The following is a 7,220-nucleotide window of genomic DNA, read 5'->3' on the forward strand; positions in this document are numbered from 1 at the left end:
AATAGAAAAGGTTGCTGAACCCGAGCAAGAGGCCTACTCCATTCCATATTGCTAGAGTAAACTTTCCTCTCCCCAACTGAAAATGGCTTGATAATTCAGTTTCGCAGAAATCCCTGCAACAGTTGGTTTCCAGATGAAGGATAAAAGTAATTGGCTCCTTTTCTGATGCCAGACATGAAAATTAAGTCAAGATGAACAAAAACAAAAGTAAAAAAAAAATATCTTTGCAGATATTATGGAGAATTTTTATCTTATTTATTTTTATTGAAAATATAATCATTTTCTCCAAGACCAAGATGGCCAGGAGATTCTCCATCTTCCTTAAGAATGTCTGGGCAAAGGAACCAGTGTTGGTGGTGTCCTTCTCTTCTGTGCCTTGTTATAATTATGCACACAGTCAGCCCTTACCCCATGTATGCTGTCTCCATCAACCAGGCCACAACCTCCAACTGTAGAGTGCCTGTGCAAGATAATGGAAACATGTCTGATGTGCCCAGTCACTCGCAGGATCCTCAGGGCCCATGCCTGGAATGGCTGAGGAATCTGCAAATCTTCCTGCTAATGGAAGAGGCTCCCTTCCTTGCTGCTACCCATTAAAAATGTGAAAACCAACTCCCCCATAAAAGAAAAGAAAACAGACTTTTCTCTCATATAATACATCCCGACCACTGTTTTCTCTCTTTCCAATCCTCTCAGCTCCCCACCACCTCCTTCTCCCCTGGATCCACTCCAACCCTGTTTCCCATGAGAAAAGAGCAGGCCTCCAGGAGACAGCGACAAGACAAAATACCATAACACAAGGCCAAAGCCGTCACACCAGAGGTGGATAAGGCACCCCAATGTCAGGAAAAGAGTCATAGGAGAATATTTAATTTTTTTAATTTTATTGCCAGGTGGTGGTGGTGCATGGCTTTAATCCCTGCACTTGGGAGGCAGAAGCAGGTGAATTTCTGAGTTCGAGGCCAACCTGGTATATATGGAGAATTTCAGGATGGCCGGGGCCACACAGAGAAACCCTGTCTCAAAAAACAAAAGAAAGAAAAGTATATTTTGTGTGCATGGGTGTTTTTTCTGCGTGCCTTTTATGTGTACTAAATGTGTGCCTGGTATCTTCTGAAGAAGCCACAAGAGGGCACCAAATCCCTTTAGGTCCTATAGTACAGGGACTAATTTTATGATTCACAGTAATGCTAGTTTTCTTTAAAACACAGAGAGACGAACACTCACCTAGCATACAGAACTACAGATTGGTTGATGACGTAGCTTAGGGAAAAACCATGAGAATGGTTTTCAGGGGTGAAAAAAGAAACAGCAATAAGCAGCACTATACAAATCAAAAGTTGATTTATCCAATTCATACAGCTAAGTCCTAACTGTAAAGTGAGCAAGAAACCCAAATAGCTGTTTGGAGGAAACAGAAGCAAAATCATCACTAGCATTTTAAGCGCCTCATCTTAGCGTGATTAGAGGAATGCTGCAGACAATGGCAGCCAAAACAAAACAAAACTCACAGAGAGGGGCTAGGAGATGGCTCTTTTGGTAAAATACTTGCCTTGCAAGCTTTTGGGCTTCAGGTTGGAGCCCTAAAATCCACCTAAAAAGTCCTGACTGATGCTTTGTTCAAGCCCGTGGGTGGTCTGCCCCTTTCTGAATGGAGATGGAAAAAGAGGAGTGGAGGGGTGGGAGTACCGGGAGGAGAATAGGGAGGGGAAATTGGGTCTGTATGTAAAAGAAATGAATAAAATAAAATTAAATTTAAAAAAAGAGTAATATTTTAAAAATCTAGACTGGCAGCTTATTGCTGGCAGGAGGAGACAGGCAGATCCCTGGAGCTTGCTGGCTAGCCAGACTAGTGAAATAGGTGAGCTGCAGGTTGAGGGAGAGCCTGTCTCAAGATTTAAGTTGGAGAATGATGGAGAAGACACGTGTCTGTTTCTGGCCCCCAAATGCATGCATATACTGGAATGTGCGGACATGAATGTGTATGGACACAAGGAATTCAAACTTATTTTTCATGTAGTGGGAAAATACACCTTATTCCCTGATAGAATATCAACATGTTGCCGGGCGATGGTGGCGCATGCCTTTAATCCCAGCACTCGGGAGGCAGAGGCAGGCGGATCTCTGTGAGTTCGAGACCAGCCTGGTCTACAGAGCGAGTTCCAGGACAGGCTCCAAAACCACAGAGAAACCCTGTCTCGAAAAACCAAAAAAAAAAAAAAAAAAAAAGAATATCAACATGTCATCATTTTTTTAAATCAAATTTTAAGATTAGGGCAACCCCAATAAAAAATATGGCAGTTTATTTTCTTTTTCTGGAGACAGGCAATATTTAAAAAGTATCATGTTTTTATAATGTTTACTGTAGAGTGAGAGCAAACGTATTGGGAGCATACATTAAAACACACACAGGACAGAACTGGAAAAAATGTTCAAAAGTTAAAACACTTGTTGTCAGTTCCTAGAACTTACATGGTGGCTCCCAGTCACCCTTAAGTTCAGATCCAGGCAATCTGGCATCCTGTTATGTTTTCTGATCCGTAGTCAGACGCGTTATCCATTGCGCTACTGGCCCGCCGTCCTGTTATGTTTTCTAAGAGCACCGGGTATGCACATATTGCACGCATATACATGCAGAAAACGCACTCTTTAAATAAATAAATATTAAAATTAAAAATGCATGCACTACTATCTTCAACTGAAACAAAGTGTGCGTGTGCGCAGTGGGGGTGGTCTTTATCGGGGTTCGTATTTTACCTATTTTATCTTAATTTTCAAGTTTGTACAATACTGTAAACTTAGAATCTGGAAAGCGCCAGCCTCTCGTCCTTGGTAGGCAGGTGCACACACAGCCAACCAGCAAGGGGCTTGGGTGAGATTGGTTTTCGCGCATTCAAATCCCATTACCCAGTATGCTCTGAGGTGGCCATGGTGTTCTCGTTCAAATTCCGTTACCCAGTATGCTCTGAGGTGGCCATGGTGTTCTCGTTCAAATTCCGTTACCCAGTATGCTCTGAGGTGTCCTCCGAGCTGTCTGCTCGAGGGAGATGCCTGGTGAGGAAGACTCACTGTCACCTGTTGAGAGCCTATTAACCGTGTGGTGTAGCCCAGCAGTGAGTGTGTGTGTTGGGGGGATTACTTCAGGTGCAAGAAGGGGAGGTGTCCCCTGCCAGAGTCCCAGAGTCCCATCAGTGCTTCTTCCCACTTGACAACTGACCTGACCCTCAGGCCTCTGCAGAGAAAAAGAAATGGAGGCAGAACGTTGCTGAGGGCATGGAGCTTGGACAGACCAGTGCCTAGCAGAAGGCAGGAAGGCCTAGAGTTTTGGAGACCCGAGGGTCAGCTTCATTGGGCATGGGGGTGCAAAGTGTGGGTGGAGTGGAGGTCCATTAGGGACGGGAAGGACTAGAACTTTCTGCAGGGCAGCTGCCCGCAGGGAATCCATTAGAAACTGAAGACCGGGCGGTGGTGGCGCACGCCTTTAATCCCAGCACTTGGGAAGCAGAGGCAGGCGGATCTCTGTGAGTTCGAGACCAGCCTGGTCTACAGAGCTAGCTCCAGGACAGGCTCCAAAGCCACAGAGAAACCCCCTCTCAAAAAAACAAACAAACAGGGGGCTGGAGAGATTGCTCAGTGGTTAAGAGCATTGCCTGCTCTTCCAAAGGTCCCGAGTTCAATTCCCAGCAACCACATGGTGGCTCACAACCATCTGTAATGAGGTCTGGCGCCCTCTTCTGGCCTGTAGACATGCACACAGATAGAAACTGAAGACCTCAGGACCTCTTCCTCTACCCGATGCTCTAAGGTCAGATTACTGAATTTAGTGTACTTAGCTCCCAAATCGCCTCAAAATCCCGAGACTCCTCCCTCAGCCTCAGAAGTGGTGGAATTACAAACGTAGTTCAGTCCAGGCTGTTTTTATTTTTATTTATTTATGATAAATTTTTGTTTTATTATGTGAGATTTGTTTTGGTTTTCAAAACTGGTTTCCCGGTGGAGCTCTTACCATCCTGGAACGTGGTCTGTAGGAACTCACAGAGATCCCCCTGCCTCTGCCTCCTAAGTGCCAGGATTAAAGGTGTGAGCCACTACCGCCTGGGCAGTCTGTTTTTATTTATGTGTTGTTTTGGTTTAGAGTCTTACTTTCTACCTCAGGTTTGTTTGAAACCTCATGTGAAGTTTGGACTGGCGTTAAAATTGAAGTCCCTTGCCTTATATATGGACTGAGGTCTGAGGAATCATGCCTGTTTTATTTTTACATTTTCTTTTGCATTGTTGAGGACTGAGTCTAGATCTTCTTTCTGTAGCACTGAAATGAATCTCCAGCCTTGCAGATCTTTTAATTTTAGATTTACCTTAGATTCATATCACTATGAAAAGAATTGGGGGGGACATACTTCTGTTAATAACTAACGTGGGGAGTGAGGGCAGAAAAAAAACTAACGTGGGACTGAGATACAGACACATTTCCTCAAATTTAGCAAAAACCTAGCAGACTTGGGACCAAAATGCAGATTAGGTGTAAAACCACTTGGACTCAGAGTTGAAACCACCATTATATTTTGTTTAATTTTGTTTTGCTTTTAACTGATTAGTGGCAAACTGTTGAGTTTTAGACTTATAAAATAAGGAAGCCCAAAACTAAAATGCTCTTTATGTTTTAAAAACAAGTATGCATATAGTTAAGATTATTAGTGGTTATTTCTCAAGCCAGCTATTCTGCTAAATACTTAAATAATAAGCTATTTAGTCTTAAAGCTGAAGGCAATAGAAACATGTGTTAAAATGTTTAATTAATTGGGAAACTATTTTAAGTTTTATATGGAATTATTCTTTCTCACTTAAAAATTTTAGGATTGGAGATACGTAAGTGGTTGTTAGCCTAGCATTCATGTTGCACAATAAAAACAAAAATTAAAGCAAATTGTTATAATAATGCTTTCCTTTTGTATTTGTAGAATAATTTTCGAAAAGCACAAAAAGCTTTTAAACTCTCTAACAGTGATCCGAGGCAGACACTGCAAGCAATTAGAGAATTACATGAGAAGTTCCTGAAGGTATGTTGCATATAATACATAATATTTTCTTATAAAACTACATATGTTTGTGTGTTTTATGAATCATAAAGTTTTAACTACTTACCATTTGAATTATTTCTGAACTGAAGTGATTGATATATCTGTAAAATCCTAATGGCTTTGCAGTGATTATTCAAGACATGAAATGGTAAATTGGGAATTTGACTTCAAATGTACTTCTTAGTTCATTAACACTTTAGCTATTCTGTATAACTAAGCATAACAAGTCTGTATGTCATTTCTGAAGGGTCTTTCATCTTTGTATCCTTGGGATTTGTTTAGTAACAAGTGCCTTTCTTTTAGAGTTTGGAGGACAAGGAGGACAACAGTGATCTGGCTACTAATTCAGGAGGTGAACTTAAAAAACAAGCTGCAATATTTCAAAGAAATCTTATTAAGCATATTACAAAGTACTGTTCATATGACAAAATTTCAGACTAATGGAAGCATGGATAACAATAAACTAAAAATGAGGTAACTGCTTTTGTCTCCTTCCATGACGCAGCATCAGGAAGTAGTTGCAAATGTTTGACTCTTCAATTCTTCTTACTCTGATGATTCTTTTAAGAAGGAACTTGAACCTGAGTGATAAGATATAATTACAATGTTAGCTAAGAGGTATGCCTTTAGAATATAAATAGTTTAAATTTTAATCTTTAATCATTAACTTGTTTAAATACAAAAGCCTCTTCATATTAACTTCCAAATAAAATCTAAATGGCTATGTAAGTAGCAAATACTCCTTTGTGCTCAACTTCCACACACGGATACAGTGCTTTTTTTCCCTTTCTAACACTGTTAATATTTTTTTACCAATAAAGATGATTTAAATGTATATGTTGGCATCAGTGTCCTGTCAGTCCCAGAGGTACGTGATACAAGTGTAGCAGGTTACGTTGGTTTGATTTGATTTGGTTTTGAGAAAGGCACTTATTATATTGTGTGTTCTCCAGGGAGGATCTACAATGCTAGACTCAGCGTGATCTCCGTGTTCCATGCAGGTACTGTGAGAGGTATGTGCCAACACGCCCGGCTTACATTGTTCTTAAGAAAAAATCCACAGAATCTATCTTATCAACACAGTGTATTTACTAACAACACAGCCTGCTTTGAGAAATGAAAATGTTTCTTCTTCACTTATAAAATTCATTAAGAGAATGTGCGTTTGGGTCTTGGAACAAACTAAACTGCTACTATGATTAATGCAACTGAAAAAATTTATAAATATAGGGCTTCACCATCAGGTAAATAGCACCTACCCTTCCTTAAGGATTAAGAATACTTCGCATGTGTCTTCAAACATAAATGACCTAGACTGTCTTTTATTTTGGTGTTCAGCAAATATATAGAAGTTTGATTTTTACATTTCTTTCTAAGTTGTTAATTTTCATTTCTCATTTAAGATATTCATAATTATACATAGAAAGGAATGAAAATTTGTTTTACCAAATATTGAGTAGTTAAACAATTCTTTGAAATCAATCAAACTTACTATTTTTTCTAAAATTAACTTCAGTGAATTAATCATTCACAATAAGACATCAAGTGTTTTCCTCTACTGTTCTTCATTTTTTTTTCTTTTTTTTTTTGAGATAGGGTTTCTTACTGAACCTGGAGCTGGGCATTTTAGCTGCACTGACACTTCAGTAAGCCCTGGTATCTGTCTATCTCCATTCCTGCAGGGCTAGGGTTATAGATAAGTGCTGGCACCCTTAGCGTTTACTGAGAGTGCTGCTGGGGATCTGAACTCAGGTGCTCATTCTGGTACAGCAAGCACTTTAGCCGGTGAGCCAGTCCCTAGCCCCATCCAAATATTTTTAATGAATATTAAAAGTCTTACCAATTTCTAGAAAAATAATACCCTAATTTATGCCATGAGCTACAAACTCCAAATTTGCTTTTCTCATCACAATAATGTACATATATGTTTGCTCTTTGACACACATCCATCCACAACCTTGCTTCAGTGACTATAGTATTATTCATTTAACGTACTCACCAGAATTTCTTCAAAGTCCTAGCTGATAGAAATTTAAGTTACTCAAACTTCATCGTTAATTACACCATGCAGGTGAAAGTTCTAGGATGGCCAATATTTGATGAAGAAAATGTCAACTCAAACTGCCAAGGAATAATTTTTAA

General features: G+C 39.9%; 1 pseudogene; it reads left to right on the forward strand.

The window, feature by feature from the left end:
• The first annotated feature begins 296 nt into the window (after positions 1–296).
• On the forward strand, positions 297–597 carry LOC130867517 (NADH dehydrogenase [ubiquinone] 1 alpha subcomplex subunit 3-like; annotated as a pseudogene).
• The last annotated feature ends 6,623 nt before the right edge of the window (positions 598–7,220 follow it).

The sequence above is a fragment of the Chionomys nivalis genome, chromosome X (genome assembly GCF_950005125.1).
Source record: "Chionomys nivalis chromosome X, mChiNiv1.1, whole genome shotgun sequence".
Taxonomy (NCBI): Eukaryota; Metazoa; Chordata; class Mammalia; order Rodentia; family Cricetidae; genus Chionomys; species Chionomys nivalis.